General features: G+C 37.1%; 1 protein-coding gene and 1 non-coding gene across 7 annotated transcripts in view; both read right to left on the bottom strand.

The window, feature by feature from the left end:
- The window catches only part of INPP4B (inositol polyphosphate-4-phosphatase type II B), a 778,175-nt gene that overhangs the window by 447,231 nt on the left and 306,435 nt on the right, over window positions 1-24,509 (bottom strand). The gene's annotated exons all lie outside the window — the stretch shown is intronic.
- On the bottom strand, window positions 3,507-3,614 carry LOC112859137 (U6 spliceosomal RNA). Its single transcript, XR_003223456.1, has one exon. It is a non-coding gene; the product is annotated as a U6 spliceosomal RNA (small nuclear RNA).

Raw genomic sequence — 24,509 nt, 5'->3', positions numbered from 1 at the left:
ATGTTTACCATTTGTGTGACATTTGTACCACAGTGTTTTATGTTTTATTTAAAATTTTTCAGTTTTGTTTTTCACATTGAAGATTTTATTCCATCTGCTATTTATTTGTGTATTGTATCATACAAGCATTTGATTGTCCCAGTGACATTTCTTGATTAATCTATCCTCTCTGTACTGATTGCTAATACCACCACATCATATACTAAGTTGTAATACAGAGGAGATATTAATAGTTGAGAGAAGGGAGTGGGCTCACTATTGCACTGGCCTAATCATATATGAGGGACTGCATGAAAGAGGTGGCCTTCAGGTAGGGTCTGAATACTAGATGGACATAAAGACATGGGATTTGGTGTTATTTATATAATTTCTGTAACACTCACTGCAGGTGAATTAATCTTACTGCAAATGAATTTCTTTCCTTGTAAGTGGGGATAATACAGATCACGTAGTAGCATTATTTAATGATAGAATATACTTTAAGGTGGTTACTGTATTGTCTTGCCTATAGTTGGTGTTCAAAGTAATTAGTAGTAGTGATTGTAGTTTCTGTTGTTGCCAGCAATAGTGCTAGGAATGGTCGTAGTATCTGATTAGATTGGTAGCTTTCAGTTAAAAAGCTAAAACAAAATCTAAATGCTCAATGTCACTCTTCATCAAGGAAATACAAATCAAAACCACACTGAGATACCACCTCACATGGGTCAGAGTGGCTAAATGAACAAATCAGGAGACTATAGATGCTGGAGAGGATGTGGAGAAACTGGAACCCTCTTGCACTGTTGGTGGGAATGCAAACTGGTACAGCCACTCTGGAAAACAGTGTGGAGGTTCCTCAAAAAATGAAAAATAGATCTATCCTATGACCCAGCAATAGCACTGCTAAGAATTTACCCAAGGGATACAGGAGTGCTGATGAATTGGGGCACATGTACCCCAATGTGTATAGCAGCACTTTCAACAATAGCCAAATTACGGAAAGAGCCTAAATGTCCACTAACTGACAAACGGATAAAGATGTGGTTTATATACAATGGAATACTACTTGGCAATGAGAAAGAATGAAATACGGCCTTTTGTAGCAACGTGGATGGAACTGGAGGGTATTATGCTAAATGAAATAAGTCAGGCAGAGAAAGAAAGATACCATATGTTTTCACTTCTATGTGGATCCTGAGAAACTTACCAGAAGACCATGGGGGAGGGGAAGGGGGGGAAAAGTTACAGAGAGGGAAGGAGGCAAACCATAAAAGCCTCTTAAATACTTAGAACAAACTGAGAGTTGATGGGGGGTGGGGGAGAGAGGAAAGTGGGTGATGGGCATTGAGGAGGGCACCTGTTGGGATGAGCACTGGGTGTTGTATGGAAACCAATTTGACAATAAAATATATATAAAAAAAATAAAGGGAATTCTTAGGAAAGCAAAGACAGAACTGGGGAATTGTCTGACTATAAGGTAAGAATTAGAGATGACTCCAAGCTGTGGTTTAGAAGACAAGATGTAGGAGGAATTGGAGATATTAGTTTAGGACGGAGGTTCTCAAAGGGTGGCTCCAGCAGCAATTCCTGTGAACTTGTTAGAAATGCAAATTCAAGACCCCAGACTCACTGATTCAGATACTTGGACTGACATATGGTCTAGTAATCTCTGTTTTAACAACCCCTACCCACTTGCCCATCATTCTGATGATGTTCAAGTTTGAGACCCACTGGTTTGGAACACAATGAGTAAGACGGGGTGCTGAGAAACTAGGTGAACATAGTGTATGAAGAAGTGTTAGAGCTGAAGATACAGAGTTCTCACTTAGAGGGCTAAGATTCTCCTTTTTTTTTAATTTTTTTTTCAACGTTTATTTATTTTTGGGACAGAGAGAGACAGAGCATGAACGGGGGAGGGGCAGAGAGAGAGGGAGACACAGAATCGGAAACAGGCTCCAGGCTCTGAGCCATCAGCCCAGAGCCTGACGCGGGGCTCGAACTCCCGGACTGCGAGATCGTGACCTGGCTGAAGTCGGACGCTTAACAGACTGCGCCACCCAGGCGCCCCAAGATTCTCCTTTTCTAATGCCTTTCCTTGCTTCTAGTTATTGGCTTTATTACACTGAATGGCTTCCCAATCTTAGAATCATTTCTCAGCATTCAGGTTCTCTCTGTCGTCCACTACTGAGTAAAGCAATGCTAAGTTTACAACCCTTAATCACTCTCTGTCCTTCCCACGATTTCTCTCCTGCATCGTTCTCCTCCTGTTTTCAGCTTGGAGGCTCCTCACGGAGGGGAATTTGTCTGGCACAATTTGATCCAACATTAAATACCATGTACACTGACAGAGTTTTATAAATAATAAATGAGGGTAGTAATAGCCTAGATCCCAGCTTTTAATAGTAGGAATCCCTGGCCATTAAATATAAAACAGTTATCAATATATGTATATCTAGTGACCCTTCTCTGACCCGTGAAATATAGAAGTCTGCAAGGAACATTCTGTAACATTTAAGAGCACTTTTATTTTTCTAACTTCATCTTAAAATCAATAGGTATAAGTGTGAAGAAGAGATGAGCAGTAGCCAGCCACAGAAAACATATACCTATGTTCAGATTTTCCCATTGTATATTTAGCGAGTTTATTTGATTCTTCGGTAGAAATCAAGGTGGGGAAAGAATGAGAGATCTCACTATAACAGCCTATAAGAGATCTGGCTAGTGTATTACTTTTGGCCATAATGTGTCAATCAGCTGCAAAGGATCAGCTCAGCCACAGTGACAGGGATCAATTGTGTAGAGCTCTAAGATAAGTTAATCTACCGTGACATGCTCTAAAGTAGGATGCATAAGGGAATACCACCTGCATTTTAAACTAGTGCTGACTGCCTTGTAACATCTGGGGATCCATGTTTAATAAAACAAAATTGATCTTCAGGAACTTGAAACATATTACCCCTATTATTTAAAAAACACAAGATAATTCTGGTGTGTTTCTTATTTCATTTTTATTTTGATTTATAATTTATATATATTTGCATATATAAATATATCCTATAAAACATATAGAATAGAATGTAAAAGGTAGACCAATAAAATGTATCTTTTATTATCAATATATATAACATGTTTAACAATATAAATAAAATTAACAGTGAAAAAACTCTTACTTTTTAAAAATACTTTGGATAATTGAATACTGCTGCCTTTGCAATGTGAAATCATGATTCTTCACAGTAAAATCAATGCACTTTGGAGTTTAATTTATCTACAAGCACAAGCAGAAGTTTGAAAGCAAGTTCTAGGGTTGAAATTGCCCATTAATATTGTTAAGGAAAATTTAAAATATACCCATATGAATTTAAATGCATGAAAAGAAAGAAAACACATAAAATAGGTAGCCATGGTTTTCTCTTAGTGGCAAGATAATGCATAATTTTTCATTCATACATATTTATTTTCTAAATTCCCTATCATAAGAAAGTATTATTATTATCCATTACAGTACCAGTGTGAGTAATAACACGATACAAAGGAAATATGTCCTTGGATTTCCATGTCATCTTTGCACAGGGGCCATGCCAATCTTCTCTGCATTGTTTCAATTTTTGTATATGTGCTGCCAAAGTGAGCATGAAATATGTACTTGGAAATAGTTGCAATATCCACCTTATTTAAGCTGTACCAGATTCCTACTTATAGAACTCATAACAAACACATACATACCCACAAACATATACCCAAAAACATATTAACATTCCCTTTCTCAATGATTAATAGATAAGATGCCAATACCGGCAGCAGCAAGTAACACTGAGAATCAACACTGGTCTCTTTATATATATAATCCTGGATGGATAGTAAAAATGGGTGTGAAGTGATGTTTCAGCAGCCCTGAATTGATAAACAGAGTCAAACATGTGCATGTCCTCCAAAGGCAGAATTTCAAAACCTTATAAAAACCACTTTTATTTTTTAAATGAAGAGTATTTTGCATTGCCTTTCCTTAGGCAGCTTTACTATGTTGTAACACATAGACGAAGGATGGAAAAGTAACAATTCATCTGACGTGATAATTGGGATAGTCTGTCTATATTAGTAGCTCTGAAGTATATTCCTCAGATCCCTTAGGGGAGCCCAGGAAAACTTTAAGGAGTCCTCTGAAATCAAAGCAATTAATATATTATTTTCTTTTACCATGTTGGCATTCGCACTGATGGTACAAATACGATGGTGGGTAACATTACTGGGTACTTAGAACAAATCGAGGGAGTAGAACTAAGCGGTACTAGCAGATTTTTTATATTTCATCACCAGGCACTAAGATTCCAGTTTTACCTAAGAACATCTTTGATGAATTGGTAAAAATTCATAATTTTATTAAGTCTTGGAACTTAAGTACACACCTTAATATTCATTCTGTGTGACAAAAATTAAACATATATATAAAGTACTTCTATATAATGAAGTAGATAGCTATGTTAGTGATCTATTTCTATAATAAATTACCCTAAAACCTAGCAGCTTAAAACAACATACATTTATTATCTCAGTTTCTGTGGGTCAGAAATTCATGGACTGCTTAGCTGGATCTTCTGGCTGAAGTTTCTAACAAGGCTGCGATCAAGGTGCCACCTGGGACCACATGAATGTGAGAAGAGCCAGAGAGAGAAATCCGGCAAAATGGAAATCAGTCTTTTATAATCCAATCACAGAAGTGACACCTCTTCACTTTTGCCATACTCTATTTGTTAGAAGCCAGTCACCTGCTCCAGCCCACATTCAAAGGGAGAGAATTATACAAAAGCATGATCTCTGAGAGGCTGGGATCATTTAGAGCCATGTCAGAAGCTGCTGTCCATAATGGTCATCTCTGGGAAATACTGTTTATGTTGCAAGTTGAACTACATGCTCTTTTCATTACATACCATTTTTATTCAAAAGAATAATTAACCTTGGGGCGCCTGGGTGGCTCAGTCGGTTGAGCGTCCGACTTTGGTTGAGGTCATGATCTCACTGTTCATGAGTTTGAGCCCCACATCGAGCTCTATGCTGACAGCTCAGAGCCTGGAGTCTGCTTCAGATTGTGTGTCTCCCTCTCTCTGTCCTTCCCCCGCTCACACTGTCTCTCTCTGTCTCTCAAAAAAATTAAAAATTAAAAAAAAGAAAAAAAGAATTAACCTAAAAACTATAATAATTTGGGCTTGAATATTTTGCTGATATTCCCAGACTTGAGTATTTCTTGAAAATAGACAAAGTGAGTTTTGTCACTTCAAGGAAAACAATGTTGATGCTCAACACACAATAGAATTTGAATATTCAAAAGAATGCTAGAATTTTGTAAAATTTGTATCTGGTAACAGTTCCTTAACAGTTTCTTGATATATAAAACCTTTTTAAAGATTTTGTTAGCGATACTAAAGAATGTTGGGTTTGGGGTAGGAAAAGTAGGTAAAAACAGAGAGGGAGGCAAACTATAAGAGACTGTTAAATACAGAGAACAAACTGAGGTTTGATGGTGATAAAGAGGTAGGGGTGGGTGGGGAAAATGGGTGACGGGCATTAAGAAGGGCATTTGTTGGGATGAGCACTGGGTGTTGTATGCAAGTGATGAATCACTGGATCTACTCCTGAAGCCAAGACTACACTGTATATTAACCAACTTGAGAATAATAATAAAAACAAAGTTGGGTTTTGATATTGTGTAATGAAATGTGTTACCGTTTAGGAGATCTGCAAAACCTAGTAAGTCAATGTTTTTCAAATGACCAATAGATGCCTTTACAGAGTCATGAATGTATCCATTTAAAATGCAAGATAGACCAATGGTTTTAGCCAATCTGACAGGGGTAAAGTGATATCTCATATGGTTTTGATTTGCATTTCTGTGATGATCTTTTTATGTGTTTATTGGCCATTTGTACATTTTCTTTGAAAAACATGTCTGTTCAGGTCTTCTGTCGATTTTTAGTTAGGTTATTGTTTATTTGTTTTTTTTTTTTTGGTGTTGAATAAGTTCTTTATATATTTTGGATATTAATCCATTATCCAATATGTCATTTGTAAATATCTTTTCCCATTCATTAGCTGCCTTTTTGTTTTGCTGATAGTTTCCTTCACTGTGCAGAAGATTTTTATTTTGATATAGTCCCCAAAGTTTAAATTTGCTTTTGTTTCCTTTGCCAAAGGAGGCATATCTAGAAAAATCATTCTATGGCTTCTGTCAAAGAAATTATTGCCTATGTTTTCTTTTAGGAATTTTATAGTTGAGCACTGAGAACTGTATAGCATTGCTCGATCATTATACTGTACACCTGAAACTGATATAACACTGTATGTTAATTATACTTGAATAATAAAAAAAGACCGGTGGATCTCATGTAACAGTATGAGAAGTCCGTTAATATGATTTCAGTTCCACATTGTAATTCACCTTTAAGAAAATACTATTTACAGAGTTCTAGTGTAACACCAAAAAAGAATATCCACAATTATCTAAAAAGGGTATTAAAATACTTCTCTCATTACAACTACATAACTACATGAGGTTGAGTCTTTTCCATATACTTCAAACACAAGAATGACAACAGTCTGAATGCTCTTAGAGCAGATATGAGAATTTGGTTGACTCACATAAAGCAAAACATTAAAAATATATAAAAATATATAAATAAAAGAAATATTCTTTTCATAAAACTATTTTTTTGTCATTAAAATATTTTTATGTGGGCATAAAATGGGTTTATCTTTGTTATTTATTATTTTTAAGTGAATTATTTAAGAATGTCTATTTTAATTCCTAGCATGATAAATATTCATAGATAGTCCCTCATAAACTAAAACTCTTTGCGATGTCAAGAAATTTTAAGAGTGTAAAAATGATCCTAAGACCAAAACATTTAAGAACCACTGGACTATTTTGCTATTTTGACAAAATAACCCCCAAATCTCAGCAGCTTGCACAAAATGATCTCTCATTCACACCACAAGTCCACTAGCATTAGCTAAAGGAATGTGCTCATTGTTTCTCAGGAAAGCAGGCCCATGGAGACTATATCTCATCAAGATTCTACACTCACAATAACAAGAAAAATGGCATTAGGACAAAATATGCAAAAGCTTATAAACATTACCTAGAAGTTACATATGCTACTTCACTTAACTAGTCATCTTCCTGAGAAAGCCACATGGTCATACCTAACTTCAAGGGGACAGTAACACACAATTCTGCCATATACCCAAAAGGAAATCCAGAAATATTTTGTGAACAATACTAATGACTACCACATATGCCAACTTCAATCCATACATACCTGAAGCACTGAAAAAAGGATTATGAGGTTGCATCTTAGATAGCTCCAGAAGCTTATTAGTTTTTTATTGTTGTTGAAACAAACTATCACAAATTTAGTGTCTTAAAACAACACAAATATATTTTCCTACAGTTGTGGAGGCCAGGCATCCTAAAATCAGAGTGTGGGCAGAGATGCATTCTATTTGGAATATCTAGGGAACAATCAATTCTTTGTCCTTTTTCAGGTTCTAGAAAACATGAATTATAGCAAATTTTATGCCTTAAACCAAAAGCAATTGAGCACGTGTTAGAGAGGAGGCACTATTCCAAATGCTGAGGACACTGAGCTGAGCAAAAGTCAAAGTCCCAACACTTATAGGGCTTACATTCTAGTAGAAAAAGAAATAAGCAAGTAAACAAACATACATATACATTAGGAGGTTGATAAGTACAACAAAGAAAATTAAGTCAGTAAAAGCAATTAAGAATGATATGAAAGGTGCTATTTTAGATAAGGTGGTCAGAAAAAAACCTTTTAATCAGAATGATTGCATAGATCCCTGAAGACAGTGAGGAAACAAATCAAGATACCTGGAGGAAGAACATTCAGGCAAAGGCCTTAATGTGGGAGGATTCTTGGAATATCTGAGAGACAGCAGGGAGACCTGGGTGTGACTAGAGAGGAGGAAAGAAGGAGAGGAGTTCAGAGAGTGAGCTCAAGTACAAATAATGCAGTAGACTGAGGACGATGATAGTAACATAGTCATTACTCTGAGATGGGCAATCAAAGAACCATTTACTTATAGGAGTGTATGACACAGGTGACATTTTTCAGGGGTCACTGACTACTGTGAGGAGAATATAACCATGGGGCAAGGTTAAAAGCCAGAAGAGTAGTCAGACGGTCATTGAAATAACATAGGATGGAGATGACGTTGATTTAGATTAGAGCCAAAATGGTGGATGGAGGTGGTGAGAATTGTCTGGATTCTGGATATAGTTTGAAGAAAACAAGTCAGTAGATATACCGATGGAGAAAGCGATGTGGGTATTAAGGTGTCATTACCAAGAAAAGTGGTCACCTTTAAAACAGAAAAGAAAGGACAGAGAGATGGAGGAAGAAAAAAGGAAGGGAAGGGGAAGAGGCCTTCATCCAACTTCTCACTTGAAAGTTTTTGCATGAGAATGAATAAATGTTCCTAGAAATTTAAGTGTGTGACTTGGGGAAGTCCTTGGATATCAGTCAGAAGAATAATAAATCTTATATAACCAAAACATCTTTACTTAGCATCAAAAACTTGAAATAAAAAATAAAGACTTAAAATGGTGTTAGGCAAATCTGCCAAATGTAGCTGCTTGTGCACATTGTGTAGGCTATGAAAGGTAATTTCTCTTTTATGAGTCCAAGGTGGTGATGTAGCTTTCAACATTATTACAAGATGATTTACTATTATCTAATCCACACCTGAGTAAAATGGCACTGTCCTTCTCTGAACAGAATACAATTTCTCTTGAGTAGATTTTTAACAAGAATGTATGAAGGTCACATTTACTGTCAATTCCACAGTCTCAGGCTAAGGGGAAAGGTCATACCAAATAAACCAAGACACTCACCAGGGGTGGACTGTTTCTCTACAAAGGAGATAGAATTTGCTAGTGCCATCTGCAAAGGCCAGTTCTCCACTTCTTTTCAAAATATTTATATTAACACATTGATTAAGCTGGATAGAACTAATTTGTGTGTGTTTGTGTGTGTGTGTATATATATATATATATATATATATATATATGCTATAAAATATATATTATATAATTCATTTCTTAATGCATGAGAACATTTTAAGTAAATGATGTTTTTTGTTGTAATTTACTTTTGTTTCAACAGCCAGACATTGAATCCTGAGTCAGGGTGCACTGAGAGCAGATCTCAGAAAATTGTGCTATAGATACCTCATTGCTATTTTCAATTTATCACCAAGTTCCTTTTATTTTCTGATTACTATTAGGAAATATCCACTTGTCCCTGTTGCCACCAACACCATCCTGGTCTAAGCTGTGGCCCAGGAGTAACAAGATCCTTGCATCTAATCTCTGCCTGAATCTTGTCCAACTCTAACCCTTCTTTGCAGAGCAGTTGGAATGATCCTCTTCAAAACTCAAATCACATATTTTCCTTTAGCTTAAAAACTTTCAAAGGCTTACTGGTGTGGTTCACAATGGTTCACAGGATAATGAAAAACCACTGAAGACCCTGCAATTGGCCTCTCCATCCTCGTCAGGAGGCCCCTGCTGTTGCCACTGCTCTTGCTCTGCCCTTTTCAGGACTAGCTCTGCTCCCAACCATTCCATCATCTTTGCACAGGATGTGCCCCTGCCAGGACACTGGTTATGCCTACCTGCTCCTAGTTCATCTCTCTTTCAGGTCTCTAACCATTCTGCTCTACTTTATCAGAGAATATTTCCCTGAGCATCCCACTTTACCCCAAGTTCAGATCTCCCTGTTACATGCACTATTCATCCCATATTCCTCTAGCTCACAGCACTTTTGAAAGCAGCAACTTTAGACTGTGTAATTATTTGATTAATGGTTGTCTCCTTTACCAAACAGCAAGCTTCAAGAGGACCCATGTCAGTTAAAGCTCAGCAGCCTGCCACTCAGGCAGTAAGATAGGCACTCAGTAACTATTTGATGGAAAACAAATGCATAATTAAATTATTCACAAAACAAAAGAGTCCTTTAATAAAAGTTACAAGAGTAAGAGTAAAAATGGAATATAGTAAAACCTTGGTACACAAGCAGAATTCATTTTGGAAATAGGCTTGTAATCCAAAGCACTTGTGTATCAAAGTGAATTTCCAGAACCTTTGGCTCAGTTGTGATCATGTGACATTCAGCATCACATATTACTCGTATTGCAAAACATCACTCATTCACCAAGTTAAAATTTATTAGAAATGTTTGCTTGTCTTGAGGAACACTTGCAGAACAAGTTACTCTCCATTCAAGGTTTTACTGTATATCAAAATACTTGAGTAAAAGCAAAACATGTTTAGAATATAGAAATTTAAATAATCAACTGTAATTATGAAATGGATGATTGGAGGAAAAGAGCCTCAGTAAATTCCGCCTTGGTAAAAATCTTTTGATTTTGTTCAAAGGTCATTCATCTGTTCACTTGTAGCTTCGTGGGCTTGTAGAAAACCTTACAATTTTTTTGCTGTATGTTAACAGCTATACACCATAATGGTAGGCATTACGATTTTTTTTACTAGTGCTAACAAAGAGATTCAGATGCCACTAATTAATGCACTTAGCAGGGAAATGAAAAACATGTCAGAAACAGAGCCTCAAGAAATAAGTGAATCAGAAAATCATTTCAGTGCATGGTGCCCAAAATTATAGGCCTAAAAAGTGATTGTGCCATTCACCCTTTATCTTTGGAGGGCAATGTTCAAAATGCATTGCAAATATATCATCAGTCTTACAATTTGAATGAGATCAATTTCAGTTGCATGAATACATACACAAGACAAATGTGCTCCCTGCTCTACAGCAATCATAAAGCTTTTCTTAAAAGGCAGTCTGCTTTCAAATCAGTGTAGGACAAATTTGTGAATCCTTCTAGGAAGACTTTACAGTGGCTCTTTGATCTTAATCTAGTTTAAAGATTCAAAACAATAAGCTCTCAAACATTTGTCTTGATTTTTTAACAAACAGAAACCAGTGTTTCCCTGGATTCTAAAATGTACAAAAATACTTCTAAAAAACATCAAATAATAAAAATAGTGGAGCTTTATAGTTCAAGTTGACCCAACATCTCCCTGTGAACATAGTAAGAACTGTTGTTGACATTTTTAACAAGGAGTAAATCCATTTTTTAATGCTTATTTATTTATTTGGAGATAGAGACAGCCCGTGCATGAAGAGGGGAGGGGCAGCGAGAGGGAGAGAATCCAAAGCAGGCTCCTCTGAGCCTGACAAGGAGCTCGATCCCACAAACTTTGAGGTCATGACCTGAGCAGAAATCAAATCAAACACTTAACACACTGAGTCACCCAGGCACCCTGAAGTAAATTCATTCTTAATCACTTACCCCGATTCCCATATTATACTTTTTAAAAGACTAGACTTAAAAAAATAGTTTTATTTTAGGAACAAAGTGAGGTTAAGCAGAGCAAAATTGTTACAAAAATTTCATCTTGACCTCATTAGCAAAATGCTTAAACAAATGAAATAATGTGTTCATAAGAAGCTGCAAGAATATAACCTGCCTTTAAAAGTTGTGAACACCCAACTCCCACATTTGTTTCTTTGAAAACACAGTTAGAACCAGGGTTAGTGTGGTACTCATCAGTGCCAGTCACCAAATACACTAAAACCTTGGATTGCAAGTAGCTTGTTCTGTGACTGTTCCTCAAGAGGAACAAACATTTCTAATAAATTTTCACTTGATAAACAAGTGATGTCTTGCAATATGAGTAGTACACATGATACAGAAAGTCACATGATCACAACTGAGCCAATGGTTCTTCTCTCTCTCTCACTGTGGGATTTTGGGTGATTGTCTTCCATGCTCAGATGCTCAGTCTCAGTCCATGGTGTTTGGCAGAAATCAGATTTTTCAGAACATTGGTAGGTGCCTACAACTGGCACTAGTGTATTTTTTGTCACTTCAAAGTACCTGTGGACAGTCCTTTGCTTTTCTATATAAGAGTAAACTTAGAAATGATTTGCTTCATTCTAGGTCAGGCTGCCTGCTTCCTCTGCTGCCTTATTGCCAGTTACATTAAGTACAGTATATGACAAGAGTTTATTAATACTCTAGAGGACCCTAAATTCTGCTTAGAGAAAACTGTGGCTTGATTGCTTTCTTGGAAATGACTTAGAGGGGCTTGCTCATGAACAGGAGCCGCCAGTGGTCAATGAAATTGTGTCCCTGGGGAAGACCATGGGACTGGAGGTGATTGACATTCAAGAGCTGGTGGAGGACATGGCCAGGAGCTGACCACCAACGAACTGATGGATCTGCATCGTGAGCAACAGCAAGAGGTTGTGGAGGAGATCTCGTCTGCAGAGGAGGAGGAGAAAAAGGTCGAGGGATCCCTCACTTCGAATGAGATCAGGGAGATGTGTAAAATGTGGGAAACAGTGCAACATTTTTTAGAAAAGCACCACCTGAATGAGGCCTTAGCAGTGTGAGCGATGAATCTGTTTAATGACAGTGCAAAGTCACGTTTCCATGAAATCCTCAAAAGGAGGCAAAAGCAAGTGTCATTGGATAGGTTCCTTGTTAAAGTTGTTTTTGTGAAAACAAAAAGGTCCCACTGAGTCAATAGATAGCAGTGATTTCATTATTGATAGTGAAAGTCACCCTACACAATAACCCTCCTCTCTCGTCTCCCTCACACCAGCCATGAAGGTTTTCCAAGGTAAGTATAGGTTAATTTGTTTATTTTTCTTTATATTTTGTATTTTCTTTACTATTTTGTATTATATTACAGTATTGTAATCATTTTTACATGAATATTTTTGGGTTGTGGAACGAATCATGTGAGTTTCCATTATTTCTTATGAGGAAATTCACTTTGATGTACAAGTGCTTCAGATTACAAGTATGTTTCTGGAACGAATTATGCTCACAAACCAAGGTTTTACTGTATTTCATTTTTCTCCATTTCTGTGCACACAGTAGGATTATATTTATTAGAATGACATAGACATGAACTTGCTCTGACCAATGAAATGTTAGAAGTTATGGGTGTCACCTTCAGGTAGATGCTTTGACGGCTAGTGAACAATTTTCAAGGTCCCTTTCCCACTGCCACTGATTGGCTTTGCTGCAGATGGTAGAAACTCTACCTTCACCCTGGTCTCCAATTGTAAAGAGTTTCCTCAGCCCCAGCCAATCCACTGTGGACGTGTATCTTGAGTGAGAAACATGCTTTTGTTCTTTTAAGCCCTTAAAAGTTGACATTGTTTATTTCCCTAGCATAACCTAGCTCATCCTGAGTGATCCACATTTGCAAACTCAAGCCATCAAAAATAATTTCAAATTTTATATTATGATGCCATATAGTATATGATGTATATGCATATCCCCATGTATTTATATTTATATATGGGCATCATAGAATAAAAATGATCCAAATACGCAAAGATTATGGAATGTCATCAGATTTCAATTCATTAAAATTCCTTACTGTACATCTCTTTTAAATTTTCTTTTAAACTTTTTAAAAAAAATTTTTTTTTCCAATGTTTATTTATTTTTGGGACAGAGAGAGACAGAGCATGAACGGGCGAGGGGCAGAGAGAGAGGGAGACACAGAATTGGAAACAGGCTCCAGGCTCTGAGCCATCAGCCCAGAGCCCGACGCGGGGCTCGAACTCACGGACCGCGAGATCGTGACCTGGCTGAAGTCGGACGCTTAACCGACTGCGCCACCCAGGCGCCCCTTTTTTTTTTTATATTTAAAAAAAATTTTTTTCCAACGTTTATTTATTTTTGGGACAGAGTCTTTTAAACTTTTTAACCTGGGAGAGGAAAACTGTTACGTATTTCTGTAATTATCTAAGAGTAAGTATAACACTTGTTGCACTCTTTTTCAGAGGTACAGCACAATTTACTTGTTACTAGAAACAATACCATTTGCTCTTAAAATACATTGCCTCGGAAATAAGGGTTCATTCTCTAGTGTTTTCCAGTGTAATCCTCATATTAAAATATCTAAAACAACTTCGATTTTCATATATTACCAAAAGAAGCACATATCATCTTGAGGGACTGTACAAACTACACTTATGCACAATTTGTTTAGCATTAGAAATGTCATGAGTCAGTTGATGATTCTACAAAAGTCCCTGAGCACCTAGAAACGCATCTTTTGTCTGCTCCTATTGTTTCTTGAGTTAAGTAACAACTCAGAGATAGAAGCTGAGGGAGAGTTCAGTTTACCCACCTACACAGAGCAAGGTAAATCCGTTTTTCTTGCTTCCAGATAAATGTCAACAATTTTCATGTCATTTAAACAAAAACAAATTTCCAAGCAGGCACTCCCTGCACTTCAGGCAATCTGCTACCTATTTCCGCACTCATGGCAGATCTCTAGACTCTTCTTTGGAAGATCTACACATAAATGAGAGTAAACTATGTAGCAGGTGAGCAAAAGTGAGCTGTCTGCTTTGTCATTGCTGCTATTCTTAATGTATTAATAAGAAATGCAAGGAAAGCAGTCGAACTATACAGCAGCCCTCTCATCCGTAATACAACGCTAATCACATAACTCACTTTAAGGGATTGTGAGGATAAAATGAGCTAATCCATTCAGATCGACTGGTGCTTAGTGGCTCCATAAATTGTAATTGTTGTTATGGTAATAATAATAATAATAATAATAATAATAATAATAATATAATGATACTTTGCAAGAACATTATTGTTATTATCTAAATCAATAAATTATATGTGCATGGGCATTTCCTAAGTTCAATTCTCAATCATTCTCTTTTTTTCCACTCCATATTTTCCATGGAAATGTCATTCAGTCTCCAGGCTTCAATGATCAATTCTAACAGAAGATTACCACATTTACATACTCCATCCTGATTTGCAGGCTGGTATTTCCAATTCCCTCTAGAATATTTTCAACTAGATGTTCCATCATGTCTCTAAACTCCTTCTGTCTACATCATGTGTCCTATCCCCAATCCAGTACTAGCCTTAGACTTGGGTGAGGATGGCCCTTATCTTAGGGCCTGACTTAGATGGGTCTGCTCTTACCCTTCTCTGACTGCTCCCCTCTGCACAGAGCAAGACATTGTAGGACCAAGAGGTCTCATCGCTATACAGATCTTCCTCAACCTTCAATGACATTGCGTTCTGATAAACCCATCATAAATTGAAAATACCATAAGTCAAAAATGCATTTGGTACACTCAACCTAATGAACCTCATAGCTTAGCCTAGCCTACCCTAAATGTGCTCAGAACACTCATATTAGCTTACAGTTGGACACAATAATCTATTATAAAGCCTATTTAATAATAAGACATTATTTCATGTAATTTATTGAACACTGTACTGAAACTGAAAAACAACGACTATATGGGTAAAGAATGGTTGTTAAGTGTATCAGTTTACACTTGTGAGTGTGTGGCCGAGTGGGAGCCAGGGTTCACTGCTGCTGCCCAGTATCATGAGAAAGTATCATACTGTATATCACTAGCTCAGGAAAAAAATCAAAATTCAAATTACAATGTTTACTGAATCTGAAGCACTTTTGCACCATCATAAAGTCGAAAGTTGGACCATTGTAAGCTGGGGACTGTCTGTGTAGTTATATCATAATTGTCCTATTTTTTTCAAAAGCAAATAAAAGTATTAACAGATTAATAGTTTAAAATAAGTTTCCCAATTATCTGTATAAGAATTAAACATCCAATACTTTGTTCATGAAAGCTAACAAAGTCTTATATTTAATATTTCTGTAAACAATGCTAGGGGATTTGCTAAATCCCCTTTCTGTATATGCTTTGATAATTAACTGTCTTCCTCCTCTCCATTTTCCACTTCAGAAAGCATTTCTGATTTTAACTTCTCAAAATTGGAATGGAACGATTTCTAAGCAGGGAAAAGATAAATGACCATTAATTCAACTGATAATTAACCACCTGAAAATCAACAAAAGACAGTGCCATCATCATTTCCTATCTTTCTACAATTTCAGATTTTATTTTCCTCTTAGTAGAAATTGTTATCTTCTGAAATCAAAAGAAGTGGCAGCTGCACATAGAGTAGTGTGCCCTGGCATTTCCAGAACTGAAGTTGCCTCTTCCTCCACTACACTGAACAGCTCCTATCGGAACTCAACAAATAGAGGCAAAACTATGTGTGATGAGAAGGGCCTGTCCCAACATCTGGAAAATTGGGAACTTCCCTGCCATTATCAATGAACTTGACTCTAAGCAGGCAAAATAACCAAGGCTGAGGGAGTTGCTGTGGCTTTTCTTTTCTGCTTCTGGAAAAGGATCTGCCAGGTCTACTGGACAGGTTACTTAAACTTTTCTAGACTTCATTTTCCTTGTCTCTCAAATGCATAGCCCTCTCACTTCTGTAACTCTGCTCCTATATATGTGACCTATCACTTTGTGGGAACTTTAAACATGCTACAAATGACATTTTTAGGAGAAAATGTTCAGTACACTTTTCCTCATTTGCATGTGTGTTATGATTGATTAGACGACCTGATTTAGGGAAACATGATAAATAACAACAACAAAAAACCTCAGCAGCTTATCAGGTAACTCATTTAAATAATGAAATGAAACCTTTGGTACCATTGATCCATTCTTATAGGATAAGTTGTAATCATGGAATCAGATACACGTGGCAACCAGGTCTCTGTAATTTCTAATTACCTTCTATAAAAGTTTTCATTTCAGCTGATAAGTGTGCAGTTTCCAGAATACCTCATGTTCTTCCTTACCTACAATTTTCCAAATATTCTCTTTTACTTCAGAGTTGTTGCATTTGTCTAGAAAACCCCTATACTAGGGTGCTGGGTGGCTCAGTCGGTTAAGCATGGACTTCAGCTCAGGTCATGATCTCACGGTTCCTGAGTTCAAGCCTCGCATTGGGCTGTCGGCTGTCAGTGCGGAGCCTGCTTGAAATCCTCTGTGTCCCTCTCTCTTTCTGCCCTCCCCAGTGATCTCTCAAAAACAAATAAACATAAAAAAAAACTTAAAAAAAGAGAAATAAAATCCCTAAACCTACTAGAAGATGTAATCCCATTCTAAGAGCCTACCTTGATCACCTTGATCACTCCCAGAGAGGATTAATTGTTCATATGTTTGTCTATCCTGCTAGACTGTAAGAATCTCTGTATTTTCAAACTTACAGCATTGGGCATACAGATGGAACTTAGTGCAATTTAGTAATACATAATTATTCTTAGTGAAAATATTTTTTAAAACCTCTGTTATTGCTCTTTATTGTAGTTTGACATTTCAGTGCTATTCCACAGAATTTCTAAAGGTTAACTTTTTATCTCCCCTGTGGTTCTGTCTGTTATTATGATCTTAAAACTGTGTTGTGCCACAAAAAGTAGACGGCCAAGCATTAGTTCTATCTTATGTATTTGAATTGAGCTGTTGTCTTACCTAATGTGTTTTCTGTGTTGGCCCAAGTATCCAGCACGATGTTTAGCCATACCTGATGTCTTGCTAAAACTTGTATTTTCCCTTGAATCCTCTGTTGATGTTAAAAAATCAAATTGTGATACCCAAAGGTAATCCTTAAAAGAAGGGAAACTGATGTTTATAATGTGTATTCATATGGATCACAGTAGTTGATAATTAACATCTATAAGATATATTTTACAGAAGTTGGATGCATGTGAAAAAAAATTAGTCTAGAGAATATATTGTGTTTTTCTTAAGTGATTAATTTTGAAAGTATTATTTTAGCTTGATAAATACTACCATGTTGTAAATGCCAACAACCTTCATCATTTACCTAAAGATAGATTTTTATTGAGACCAAATATACTGTTCCAATGTAAAATTTAAGGTAAAAGTCATGAGCCATTTCCTCAATGCTGAAATGAATCCTTAAAAATACCCGATTCAAAAATGGGCAGAGGACCTGAATAGACATTTTTTTTCAAAAAAGACATATAGATGGCCAAACAGACACATGAAAAGATGTTCAACATCACTAGCCATCAGGAACACGTAAATCAAAAGCACAATGAGATATTACCTTATACCTGTCAGAATGGCTAAAATCAAAAAGACAAGAAATAAATATTGGCAAGGATGCGGAGAAAAAGGAACCCTTATGAACTATTGATGGGAATATAAATTGCACAGCCACTGTGGAAAACAGTATAGAGGTTCCTCAAAATATTAAACACTGAAATGCCAAATAATTCAATAATTCTATTATGGGGTATTTACCCATGGAACATGAAAACACTAGTTTAAAAAGATATATGCACCTCAGTGTTTATTGTAGCATTATTTACAGTAGCCAAGATATGGAAGCAGTTAAGTATTCACTCATAGACAAATGGATAAGAAAAATGTGACATACAGATATAGATATAGAGATATAAAGATATAGACATACAGACATAGATAATAGAATATTACGCAGCCATAAGAAATTATAGGATCTTGCCACTTACAACATGGATGGACCTAGACTGTATTAGGCTAAGTGAAATGAATCAGACTGAAAAAGACTAATACCACAGGATTTCACTTCTATGTAGAATCTAGCAAAACAAAACAAAACAAAACAAATGGGTAAATAAAAACAAGCAGAATCAGACCTACAAACAGAGAAAACAAACTGATGATGGTTGTCAGAGGGAAGAAGAGTGGTGGGATGGGCAAAATGGGTAAAGGGGAGTGCGAGATACAGGCTTCCAGTTATGGAATGAATAAGTCATGGGAATAAAAGGCATACATAGGGAATACATTCAATGATATTGTAAGTGTTGTATGGTGACAGATGGTAGCCACCCTGTGGTGAGCATAGCATAATGTATAGAGAAGTTGAGTCACTATGTCGTACACCTGAAATTAATGTAACACTGTGTGTAAACTATACGCAAAATAAAAAATATAAAAAGAAAATACTCCATTGGAATTCTGCTATTACTCCATGAATTTGGTTATGCTAACTCTGGAGAGAGGAGAGAGAAGAAATGAAATAGTACATGTTTCCCACACATGCTGCAGTCATCTTGGACTTAAGTGTATGTAGTCAGCTCCCAGAACACCTGCATGTGAGGTTTGAATGGGACGGATCTGGGAGGAGTGCTCTAGAAATTTAGCCCTCTTTTAATGTAACTTTCTACTGCTGCTTCCCACTTTCCATCTGAAACTACTCCAGTCAATCTCTAATAATTTTCAAGGGGTTTAGTAGACATAAGTTCCAGGAAATAGGGGATGACTATGGTAATTTTGCTTAATTTTTTTTATTTATTTTTGATACAGAGAGAGACAGAGCATGAGCGGGGGGGCGGGGGGCAGAGAGAGAGGGAGACACAGAATCTGAAGCAGGCTCCAGGCTCTGAGTTGTTGGCACAGAGCCTGACGCGGGGCTTGAACTCACAAGCTGTGAGATCATGACCTGAGCTGAAGTCGGATGCCCAACCGACTGAGCCACCCAGGTGCCCCGGTAATTTTGCTTAATTAATGGGACAATAGACATGATTCATAAATAGCAAGAGAACATTTTCAAACTAAGCAACATGTATATATTCAAACTGAAAGCTACTGAGTCCTAGATGATCAGTAGATACAGATTTCCAGAGATGGGAATGAGGAGTGGGAGAAATAGGGCCTAGGTAGGGCGTGAGAGTGGGCAGACAAGTTTCTTAAAGAGAAGTCGAGGTTATATACCTTTGATGGAGGTTGAGTACATATGTCTAAGATGCTGCCTAAATACACAACACAGAAGAAAAGCCAGTTCTCAGACAGCAGAGGTTATACATACACACATACACACATATCTACATATGTAAATAGAAATAGAGACAGAGAGAGAGTGAGAGAGAAGAAGGATGAAAAATAACTTACCACATGAACTCCAGAAATACTTAAATTTTTTTTTAATATTTATTTATTCTTGAGAGAGAGAGAGACAAAGTGTGAGTAGTGGACAGGCAGAGAGAGAGGGAGATACAGAATCTGAAGCAGGGTCCAGACTCTGAGCTGTCAGCACAGAGCCTGACACGGGGCTCAAACTGACAAGCTGTGAGATAATGACCTGAGCCGAAGTCAAACACTTAACTGACTGAGCCACCCAGGCATCCCTAGAAATATCTAATAATAACTCCAAAATTTACATAGAATTTTTCAAATCTTGTTTTCAAAAGGTATGCAATAAAAAACTGAAGGAAGCTAGAGTGCAGGATGCATACATTCTTATTTCAAGAAAATTAGCATTCCCAATCTTTTTGAAAACTTCCTGTACCTTAAACAACAACAAAACCCTCACCTAAGCTTTGAGGATTCTGGGAAATGATCATCATGAATGACCTTTCCAGGACAGGCACTAAAAAGCACAGCTTCGTTTTGATTGCTAACCACCCACCTAAATCCTTATGTAAGTGGCTTCCCTTACTCCTTCTTTGTAAGCATTATTTTTTTAAATATGGAACACATTCAACACCAACTGCTAAATTGGTTAAATCCACGTGGCAAGAAGGGCAGCCAACAATCTGGAGTGTGTTAAAAATGGTAATACATTAAAAATAATTTCTTGCAAACTCAGTGACAGGGCAGAGATTTATAAAAATAATGTTGACATTCTAACTATACTTTAGTAAATTCATCAGGATTATCTGTATGTGAGTGTATATACATATTTAAAAACAGATATAATAGGAACTTACATAACCATGAAGCTACATACTTGAGCTATAATCTTTCAAGCAAACTCACATTTATTTTGCCTAAATATTTGTACACTGGGTATCATAATTTTTTACTATTATAAAAAGATGCCTTGAATGAATATGGCAATTGCAGAAAATGTGACTTGTGCCAAGTATTACTTTAAAGAATTTGAAGGGTTCACTTATGGTAAACACCAGAAGTATATAAATCGCACCCTGGTGAAAAAGCTACTTTGAAATTCTAACTAATGTTGAGATGAGTAGTATCTTCACATGTCCATGTTGCAGGGATGGGCATGAAGGTTAAAGAAGGTAAAATACTTTCCCTACAACTGTTTTAAAAAATAATGTCTCTGTTGAAATAAGACTTCCTTCAACTTAGATACTGTAAGAATACCTTTATAGCTATGAACCACACATTTTTTACCAATGGACACAAAAAAACAGATTCATTAAAAAAAGAAGAAGAGGGGCGCCTGGGTGGCGCAGTCGGTTAAGCGTCCGACTTCAGCCAGGTCACGATCTCGCGGTCCGGGAGTTCGAGCCCCGCGTCAGGCTCTGGGCTGATGGCTCAGAGCCTGGAGCCTGTTTCCGATTCTGTGTCTCCCTCTCTCTCTGCCCCTCCCCCGTTCATGCTCTGTCTCTCTCTGTCCCAAAAATAAATAAACGTTGAAAAAAAAATTAAAAAAAAAAAAAATAAAAAAAGAAGAAGAAGCCAGAGACAACATTGAAGTATGAAATGCTATGAGCTTGATCCTGGCTCTGTTTAGGCCTCTTTTTCTATACATTCATTCTTCACTTTATTGTGTTTCACACTTACTGTGTTTTTTACAAATTGTGACAGCCCTGCCTCAAGCAAGTCTATTGGTCCCTTGTGTCCAATAGCATTTGCTCACTTTGTGTCTCTATGTCACATTCTGGTAATTAACCTGATATTTCAAATTTTTTCATTATTATAATATTTGTCATGGTGATCTTTAATCCGTGGTCTTTGATGTTAATACTCTAATTGTTTTAAGGCTCTGCAAACCCCATTCATATAAGACCACAAAAAACTGGGAAGTGTTGTGTGTGTTCTGACTAGTCTACTGACTAGCGATTTTGTATCATTCTCTCTTTTTTGAGGCCTCCCTGTTCCCTAAGACACAAGGGTATTAAAACCAGGCCAATTAATAACCCTGCAATGGCCTCTAAGTGTTCAAGTGACAAGAAAAGTCACCCGTCTCGGGGCGCCTGGGTGGCGCAGTCGGTTAAGCGTCCGACTTCAGCCAGGTCACGATCTCGCAGTCCGTGAGTTCGAGCCCCGCGTCGGGCTCTGGGCTGATGGCTCAGAGCCTGGAGCCTGTTTCCGATTCTGTGTCTCCCTCTCTCTCTGCCCCTCGCCCGTTCATGCTCTGTCTCTCTCTGTCCCAAAAATAAATAAACGTTGAAAAAAAAAAATTAAAAAAAAAAAAAAAAAAAAGAAAAGTCACCCGTCTCTCACTTCAAATGAAAAGCTAGCAATGATTATGTTTAGTGAGGAAGGTATGCCCAAAAGCCAAGACAGGCTGAAAGCTTGGGCTCTTGAACCAGTTAGCCAAGTTGTGAGTACAAAGGAAAAGTTCTTCAAGGAAATTAAAAGTGCTACTCTAGTGACCACACGATTGACAAGAAAGTGAAACGGACTAATTGCTGACATGGAAAAAGCCTGAGTGGTCTGGACAGTAGTTCATACAAGCCATAACATTCTCTTAAGCCAAAGCTTAATCCAGAGCAAGTCTCTCCACCTCTTTAGTTCTATTAAGGCTGAGAGGTGAGAAAGCAGCAGAAAAAAAGTCAGAAGCTAGTAGACGTTGGTTCATGAGGTTTCAGAAAAGAAGCCATCTCCATAACATCAAAGTGCAAGATGAAGGAAGCAGTAAGTGCTGATGTAGAAGCTGCAGCAAGTTCTCCAGAAGATTCAACTAAGATAATTCATGAAAGTGACTACATTAAAACAAGTGATTTTCAATATAGATGAAACAGCCTTATACTAGAAGAAGATGCCATTGAAGATCTTCACAGCTAGAGAGAAGTCAACCCCTAGCCTCAAAGCTTCAAAGGACTGGCTGACTCTCTTGTTAGGAGCTAATGCAGCTGATCACTTTTAGTTAAAGCCAATGCTTATCCACCATTCCAAAAATCCTAGAGCCCTTCCGAATTTTGCTAAATCTACTCTGTCTGTGCTGTATAAATGGAATAGAAAAGCCTGGATGACAGCACATCTGTTTACTGAATACCTTAAGCCCACTATTGAAACCAACTTGTCAGAGAAAAAGATTACCTTCAAAATATTACTGCTTGTTGACAATATACCCGGCCACCCCAAAGCTCTGATGGAGGTGTACAATGAGATAAATGTTGGCTTCATGGCTGCTAACACAACATCTATTCTGCATCCATGGATCAGGGGGTCATTTCAACCGTCAAGTCTTACTATTTAATAAAATACATTTCATTAGGCTAAGCTGCCATAAATAGTGATTCCTCTGATCTTGGAAAAGTCAATTAAAAACTTTCTAGAAAGGATTCATCATTTCAGATTCCATTAAGAACACTCATGATTCATGGGAAGAGGTTAAAATATCAACATAATAGAATTTTGGAAGAAGTTAATTCCAACCCTCATGGATTACTTTGAGGGATTCAGGACTCCAGAAGTAACTCAGATGTGTGGAAACAGCAAGGGAACTAGAGTTAGAAGTAGAGCCTGAAGATGTGACTGAATTGCTGCAATCTTACGATAAAATGTTAACAGATGAGGAGTTGCTTTACAGATGAGCAAAGAAAGTAGTTTCTTGAGATAGAATCTACATCTGGTGAAGATGCTGTGAAGAATGTTGAAATGACAACAAATGATTGAGAATAGTTTACAAACTTAGTCGATAAAGCAGTGACAGGGTTTGAGAAAACGGATTCCAATTTTGAAAGAAATTCTATTGTGGGTAAGTGTTATCAAACAGCGTCATATACTACAGAAGAATCTACCATGAAAGGAAGAGTCAATTCAGCTGCAAACTTCATTGCTGTCTTATTTTAAGAAATTACCACAGTTATCCAGACCTTCAGCAACCACCACCCTGAGCAGTCAGCAGGCATCAGCATCAAAGCAAGACCCTCCACCAGCAAAAAGATTACAACTCGCTGAAAGCTCAGATAATGGTTAGAATTTTTTATAAAAAGTATTTTTAATCAAAGTATGTACATTTTTAGACATAGTGCTATTGTACATTTAATAGACTGCACTGTAGTGTATATGTAACTTTTATATGCACTAGGAAACAAAGACAAATCATTTGACTCGGTTTATTACAGTATTTGCTTTATTGCAGTGGTGTGGAACAGAACCTGCATTATCTCCAAGATCTGCCTATATGTGGGGGAAAAAAAGAAGTTCAAGTCTCCTTCCCCTGCCAACTCTCTCTCTCTCACTCTTTCCCTCTCTCTCATGCACATGCACACACACACACACACACACACACACACACACACACACACACACACACACACATATCACCCTGAGGAGACATTCATTTGTTAATCATAACTCTAAATTGTAGACCAGAGTTCTTCCTTCTTTCACAAACCAGAAAGTATGGATTATCTCCAGGTTGATAATACAAGACCTGCTTTGGGCCACTCACACCACCTGCTAGATGTTTGCTATACTTGTCACCCAGGTACCTGAGTGTCTGGGGAAGTCATAAAACAGCTGGATGACATTTATTTTGCATATCTACATGACAATTTAACAACAAAACAAACCTTTCCTGACTGAAGCAGAACATGTTTCAAAGTATATTTGAAT

This window comes from Puma concolor, chromosome B1, assembly GCF_028749965.1.
Source record: "Puma concolor isolate L17-30 chromosome B1, mPumCon1.1.hap2, whole genome shotgun sequence".
In the NCBI taxonomy this organism is placed as follows: domain Eukaryota; kingdom Metazoa; phylum Chordata; class Mammalia; order Carnivora; family Felidae; genus Puma; species Puma concolor.
The sequence above is the reverse complement of the archived record's forward strand: the minus strand, read 5'-3'. Positions and strand labels throughout refer to the sequence as shown.